Source organism: Bos indicus, chromosome 20 (assembly GCF_029378745.1).
Source record: "Bos indicus isolate NIAB-ARS_2022 breed Sahiwal x Tharparkar chromosome 20, NIAB-ARS_B.indTharparkar_mat_pri_1.0, whole genome shotgun sequence".
NCBI lineage: Eukaryota > Metazoa > Chordata > Mammalia > Artiodactyla > Bovidae > Bos > Bos indicus.
Genome location: NC_091779.1, coordinates 70,698,964 through 70,704,963, shown reverse-complemented (window position 1 = coordinate 70,704,963; position 6,000 = coordinate 70,698,964). Strand labels below are relative to the sequence as shown.

The 6,000-nt window shown below is 61.7% G+C and overlaps 1 long non-coding RNA gene across 2 annotated transcripts; it reads left to right on the top strand.

The window, feature by feature from the left end:
- The first annotated feature begins 283 nt into the window (after nucleotides 1-283).
- Nucleotides 284-5,173, top strand: LOC139178035 (uncharacterized). 2 transcript variants are annotated; one of them, XR_011562470.1, is made up of 3 exons: nucleotides 284-2,505; nucleotides 3,188-3,688; nucleotides 4,506-5,173. It is a non-coding gene; the product is annotated as an uncharacterized lncRNA (long non-coding RNA). The 2 variants fall into 2 exon arrangements; XR_011562469.1 differs by having other exon boundaries at nucleotides 4,240-5,173.
- Nucleotides 5,174-6,000: the final 827 nt, after the last annotated feature.

Genomic DNA, 6,000 nt, shown 5'->3' with positions numbered 1-6,000 from the left:
AGACCAGAAGCCTGTCCCTGCACTGCGTGTGGGGGCCGTGCGGGTAAGAGGGTCTCCTAGGGCAGACACCCTGTGCCCCAGACGTGGGAGCCGTCAGCAGCCCTCGAGCCCGGGACCCCTCTGCAGGCTGAGACCTTCCTGGGGGCGGAATACCTACACCTGTGTAGACGTTCAGCAGCTTCCGTGCATCCCAGGGGGCCCTGCACTCCCGCACTCCCTGAGACACAGGAATACCAGCAGTGCCTCCCGGACGGGGCTGCCCAGCGCCCTTTGCAGAGAAAGTTCCAGGCCTCCCCCACCTCGGGGACGCACTCCTGGGCCGTGTGTGTCCCGCACGGCTGCAGGAGCCCAGGGCCGTGCTGGGGGCTCCGAGGGGCTTCCAGGGGCTGGGAGAGGCTGGGCAGGGCTGGGTCCTCCAGAAGGGAAGCAGCAGCGGGGCGAGTGCAGGCTCCCGGGAACCTGCTGGCCACGGACGCGCCCCTGGCGGGCGCCCGCCCACCACACGGCGCCTCCTCACCGCCGTCAGTGAGTCACGTGCTTCTGCCCACTTGCATTTCCTGTCTTTGAATTACGCCTTTGCATCTCTTGAGTTTTTGCCTTTTTCTTGAGCTGTAGGGGTTTTGAAAAACCAGATGTGACTGACACGGGTCCTTCCAGCGTGCTCCCGACGCTGCTCTGTCTCACTTGCCTTTCGTCTTGATCCTCATCCCTTTCATCCTGCCAGCGTTTTTTTGATTCTCAGATGTAGTTAAATTTAGTCGCCCTTCTATGGGTGTTTGCATATTCTTTTCATAGTTCTCAAGTCTGTTGGAAAACAGTTCTGCTTTCTGCTTGGGGAGATTCCTGACCTCAGAGAAGCCATCTGGGGAAACCAGATAGGAGGGGACACCATACCAGCGGGAAGTCCACGGCGAGGCCTGCACCGCCCCGGGCAGGGAGCGACGCTGCGAGCCGGCCGCTGGGGGCCAGACCCAGGCTGTGGGGGGCCAGACCCAGGCCGCAGGGGCACCCAGCCCTGCCCGGAATGGGGCCCCAGGCCGTGGGGGCACCCACCCCTGCCCGGAATGGGGCGGCCTCTTCCCAGACTGTGGGGGGCACCCACCCCTGCCCAGAATGGGGCGGCTTCTCTCCAGGCCGGAATGACTGCCAGGCTCGGGGGAGCTGCAGCCCCTGGTTGCCCCCACTCTGCTGGGACCACCTCAGGCTGGCAGTCACCGGGGGTGCTCCTCTTCTGGGCTCCCCCGTTTCGCCAGTGGTTAGACCCAGAGGATGAGCCCTGGGACCCGGACCACGGGGACGGCAGCCTTAGAGCCCCACCTGGGACTTCACCCAGAGGCGCAGCACGGCCCCAGCCTCAGGGAGGGAGTCTGGTCTGGCCGGGCAGCAGCAGTGCATGCTGGTCAGAGGTCATCATGCGGCTGGAACAGGATCTGCAGATGGTCCTGGACCCTCACACGTCTGCGGACTCCCGGCTCAGAGGGCCTGAAGCCCCAGGTCACGGGGTGGGCGGCCCGAGCCCCTCTGGGAACACGGGAGGCCCCGATCAAAGCCTCCCTCCCGGGCACCCTCAGAGTCCAGGTGGCTCTTTCTCTTCATGAGCTGTCCTTCCCGTGAGGACACCAGCCCTGCTCTGTCCACGTTCGCTCTGACGCCCCAACTTACTCTGCGAAGACCCCACCTCCTAGATGCACGTGTTCACAGGAGCCCGCGACTTCAGCGCCGAACTTGGAAGGGACACACCATTCAGCCTGTCGGACAGGTCCTGTGAAGACTGAGTAGGAGGTTTTCACGTGCGGAGTGGAGGGCCAGCGGCTGGCAGCCCTTGGGGAAGCCTCCAGGAGTGTCCAGCAGGGGAGTTCCTGGGGTCCGCACTGGTTCTCAGCGCCCAGGTTCCTCCTAGACCCCCACGACCATCTGTAAGCCCTGCTGGGAACCCTCATTACTGCCTGGAGAGTCACTCCCTTTGAGGACATGGGAACGCCCTCTGAGAAGCCAACCAGCCCGGATGAGCTCCCCAAGCCCCTGAGGCCTGGAAGCAGACTCTCTGAGGACGTGGGCAGGCCCTCCGAGGTGCTGAGGTTGGGAAAGGGGCGCCAGGACTCTGGGCCCCCGGCGGGTCTTGCTCTGTGGCAGCTGTGAACTCACACCTCTGCCAGACACCCAGGGGGGCAAGGGGTTGGTGGGCGTGGGTCCCTGTGCAAGGGGAGCCCCCCACCTACTGGCCAAGATGGCAACATGGCCACAGATCCCAGGGAGGGACGTGAGCCCTGAGCCTGCGGGGCGCGCTCCAGCCTGGTCCTTGCAGGGTCCTCAGGCCCGGAGGCAGCAGGGGGCACGCTGGAATGCGGACTGTGACTCAGCACCCGCGGGAGGGCCCGGCTCCCGGGGGCAACGCTGACTCACTTGTGGTTCAGGAACGCGGCTTGTCAACCTTAGAATGTGTCACAGGAGCTGTGGGGGCAGCCCAGGCGAGTCATCGAGAGGAGGGAACAAACGTGGTCACCGGTAAGACCCCAAGGAGCCCTGGGCCTCCTAGACCCTCAGAGGGACCACCTGGGGATGCCGATCCCAGGATGCGGAGGTCAGGGCTTCTCTGAGGCCGTAGCCCGGCCCGAGGGGCCCTGATTCAGAGGACGCTGGTTCTGTTGAAACAAGGCCTGCACGGTGCCTCGGGGTGGGGGCAGGAATGTGCTGAAATAGGAAAGGAAACTGTTGCTCACCCCTCACCCCCAGAACGGTACCAGGAACCACGCTCACTCTTTAAAGGACGTTTTAAATAAAGTCTTCAGGAAGGCTCACACTGTTCCTACTGTGAGTAACTTGCGGCTCTCTCTGAAGGAGGCGTCAGGGCACCTTTTCTAACTTGCGGCTCTCTCTGAAGGAGGCGTCAGGGCACCTTTTCTAACTTGCGACTCTCTGAAGGAGGCGTCAGGGCACCTTTTCTAACTTGCGGCTTCTCTGAAGGATACGTCAGGGCACCTTTTCTAACTTGCGGCTTCTCTGAAGGAGGCGTCAGGGCACCTTTTCTAACTTGCGGCTCTCTCTGAAGGAGGCGTCAGGGCACCTTTTCTAACCTGCGGCTTCTTTGAAGGATACGTCAGGGCACCTTTTCTAACTTGCGGCTTCTCTGAAGGAGGCGTCAGGGCACCTTTTTGGTCCTTGAACACACGGCACGGTTGTTTTTCAGGGAGGTGCTGGAAATGACGTGAAAGTCGCTCAGTCGTGTCCGACTCTTCGCGACCGCATGGACAGTCCATGGGATTCTCCAGAGTAGAATCCTGGAGTGGGTGGCCTTTCCCTTCTCTGGGGGATCTTCCCAGCCCAGGGACGGAACCCAGGTCTCCTGCTTTGCAGGCGGATTCTTTACCAGCTGAGTCCGCAGGAAGCCCTCGTGTGTAAGAATTAGAGCTTCCGCCTTCACCCCGGCTCTCACTCCTTGACTTTTTGTTTTCCCCCCGTGTTGGGGCTTCGCGTTTGCTCCCTGACCCCAGCTTGAAATCAGCTCTGAGGAGGAGACCTCCCCGGCCTCCCTGAGGTTCCCCCTGGAATCCCTGGAAACCCGGCCCACAGGGCCACCGTGTGGCCCACAGAGCCCGGCCTCCTCCCCGCGCGGCCACGGCTCCGCCCGGCGTCTGCACCCCGGGCTGGCCTTCAACATTCCAGCTGCTCCAAGAAGCCTCTCCTCCAGGTGGGTCCCAGGTGCCCCCACGTTCCGGCCGGGCTTCCGGCCGAGGGAGCACCCCATGTGGGTGCAGACGCCCTCAAAGCTTGGGCTCCCGGGACTGCCGGAGCGAGTATAGACAGGAGGTGACGGCTCACTCACCCATCCTGAAATGGGGCTCAGTGGGCACCTGCCCCTGCCCTGCGCCCCTGCCCATGTGAGGTGGTGGCGGTGTGGGGGTGTGGGGAGGTTGGAGGGGAAGAGTGGGGTGTGCAGGTGGAGGGGGATGGGGGAAGGGGGAAGGGGACTCAGGGGAGGCCCGGTGAGGGGGAGGAGCCAGGGTCTGCAGGCCGCTCACCGGAGGCAGGGGCACAGGGTGGGTGATGGTTTGGGGCTCCCTGAGGCCCGCAGACCCCTGACCAGCTGTGAGAGGGCGGGCAGGCCCTCAGCAGGGAGCAGGGAGGAGGGGCCGCAGGAGACCCAGCATTTGAGCCCATCAGTGGGAGTCCTTCCAGCACAGGGATGGGGAGAGAAGGGGTGGGCTGGGGTCCTGCTCAGGACCTCTGCTCTCCTTGCAGATGCTGCCCTGTCTGGGGCTGCCCCTTGGACCTGCGGCGACTCTCCTCCAAGAGCTTAAGGAGCGTCCTGCTGCCTTTGTCTCCTGTCCCACTCATAAAGTTAACAGGCGCGCTCTGGGGATTTAGACTAGAGAGAAGATGAAACTGACCAGGGGTGCCGTCACCTACAAGCTGGAGGGAGGGCTGCATTCTTGGGCTTCCTGGTTTCTCTTAAGAGTCTCCGCGAAGGGCCCGATTTCTCTTCGCCTGTTCTCTCTCAAGTTCAGGTGCCACTGTGCAAATGAAGCCAGGAATCAAGCGAGAAATACGCGCTTAACCCGACTCCGGGTCACCCCCATCACCAACTGGGATCCTTGTAAAACAGGGTCAACCAGATTTTTGGAACTGTGTTCAAAACTTTCCACTTTTCCCCTAAATCGACACTGAAATGCCTGTGCCCCCACTCCCCTGCCTTGTCCCAGGAGAAAACTCCCAGAGAGACCCCGTTCCTAGAAGACGCCCAAGCCCTTTAAGAAAGCTGGTGATGAGCCCCCGCAAGGGCGCGCATGTTCTGACTGGTTCTGATATGAAGGTCGATGCAATGGCCCTGAACAAAATGATGCAAATCCGACCAGGCGTCACCTTGAGCGACCTCTGCTTCATCTCCCAGTGGGTCCTTGGTCAAGATATACAAGCATCACAGGGGCCTGCTCATCCTCCCCACACTGAACAGGGGCCCCAACCACACCCCGTGTCATGGCGCGCACGAAGGAGCTGGGGTGGGCGGGCGGACGGCATCGGGCGTGAGGGCCCCGCAGCGCAAGTGCATCCAGAGAAGGGGGAGGTGGGCAGCCAGGCCCCGCCCTCTCGTGCTCCTCTGAACGGTTCTAGGGCTTTCCACGCAACTACAGTGCTCGTTTCATTCTCAAAAGATACAATAAAATGTGTTTTTCTGGTCGGCATTAATTTCATAGCTTTCCTCCCTCCCCTCCCGGGCACCCACTAGCACCTGATATCAAGGTGCTTCCCCCTGCAGATGGATTGCAGGGACTTAGGCCTCAGATACAGGCCAGCCTGAACAGCGGGGTGTGCTCAGGCCGGGATGGATGGGGCCTGGGGTGCCTGCCTTGGCTGCCTGTGTGCCTGGGGGGTGTGCCCCTGGGGTCGGCCCCCGTCAGGGTGGTCCCGTTCTCTCTCCTGGGTCCCACCTGTCACTCATGGCTGCCAGGGCCCAGGGGACAGCCCATCCCCCTGCACCGGCCACCCCCTTGAGAGCCCTCTGGGAGATGCCCCTCCTGAAGCTGTGTGTCGCAGGGAGGATTTTCTCAGCTGTCTTGGGACCTCTGCTGGGTCTGTGATGTAATCTGAGCACAGACAGTCTCCGGAGGAAAGAATACTCACTTATTTGATGTTGGTTTTATGCCCCTCAGGGCTTCCCTGGTGGCTCAGATGGTGAAGAATCTGCCTGCCAAGCAGAAGGTGTGGGCTTGATTCCTGGGTCAGGAAGATCCCCTGGAGGAGGAAACGGCAACCCACTCCAGTGTTGTCACTGGAGAATCCCATGGACAGAGGAGCCTGGCAGGCTACAGTCCATGGGATTGCACAGAGTCAGATATGACTGAGCATGAGACAAGCACTGTACTTACGTGCCTGGGGGTGGCGGCTTCACAGAAGGTAAACCCCCAGAGAAGTGGCTAGGCTTGGGGGATTTGTGCCATTTGATAAGGAAGGATGCACTTCAGGAACTGACAAAGCAAAGAGAGGGGGTGTGTCGGAGGGGCC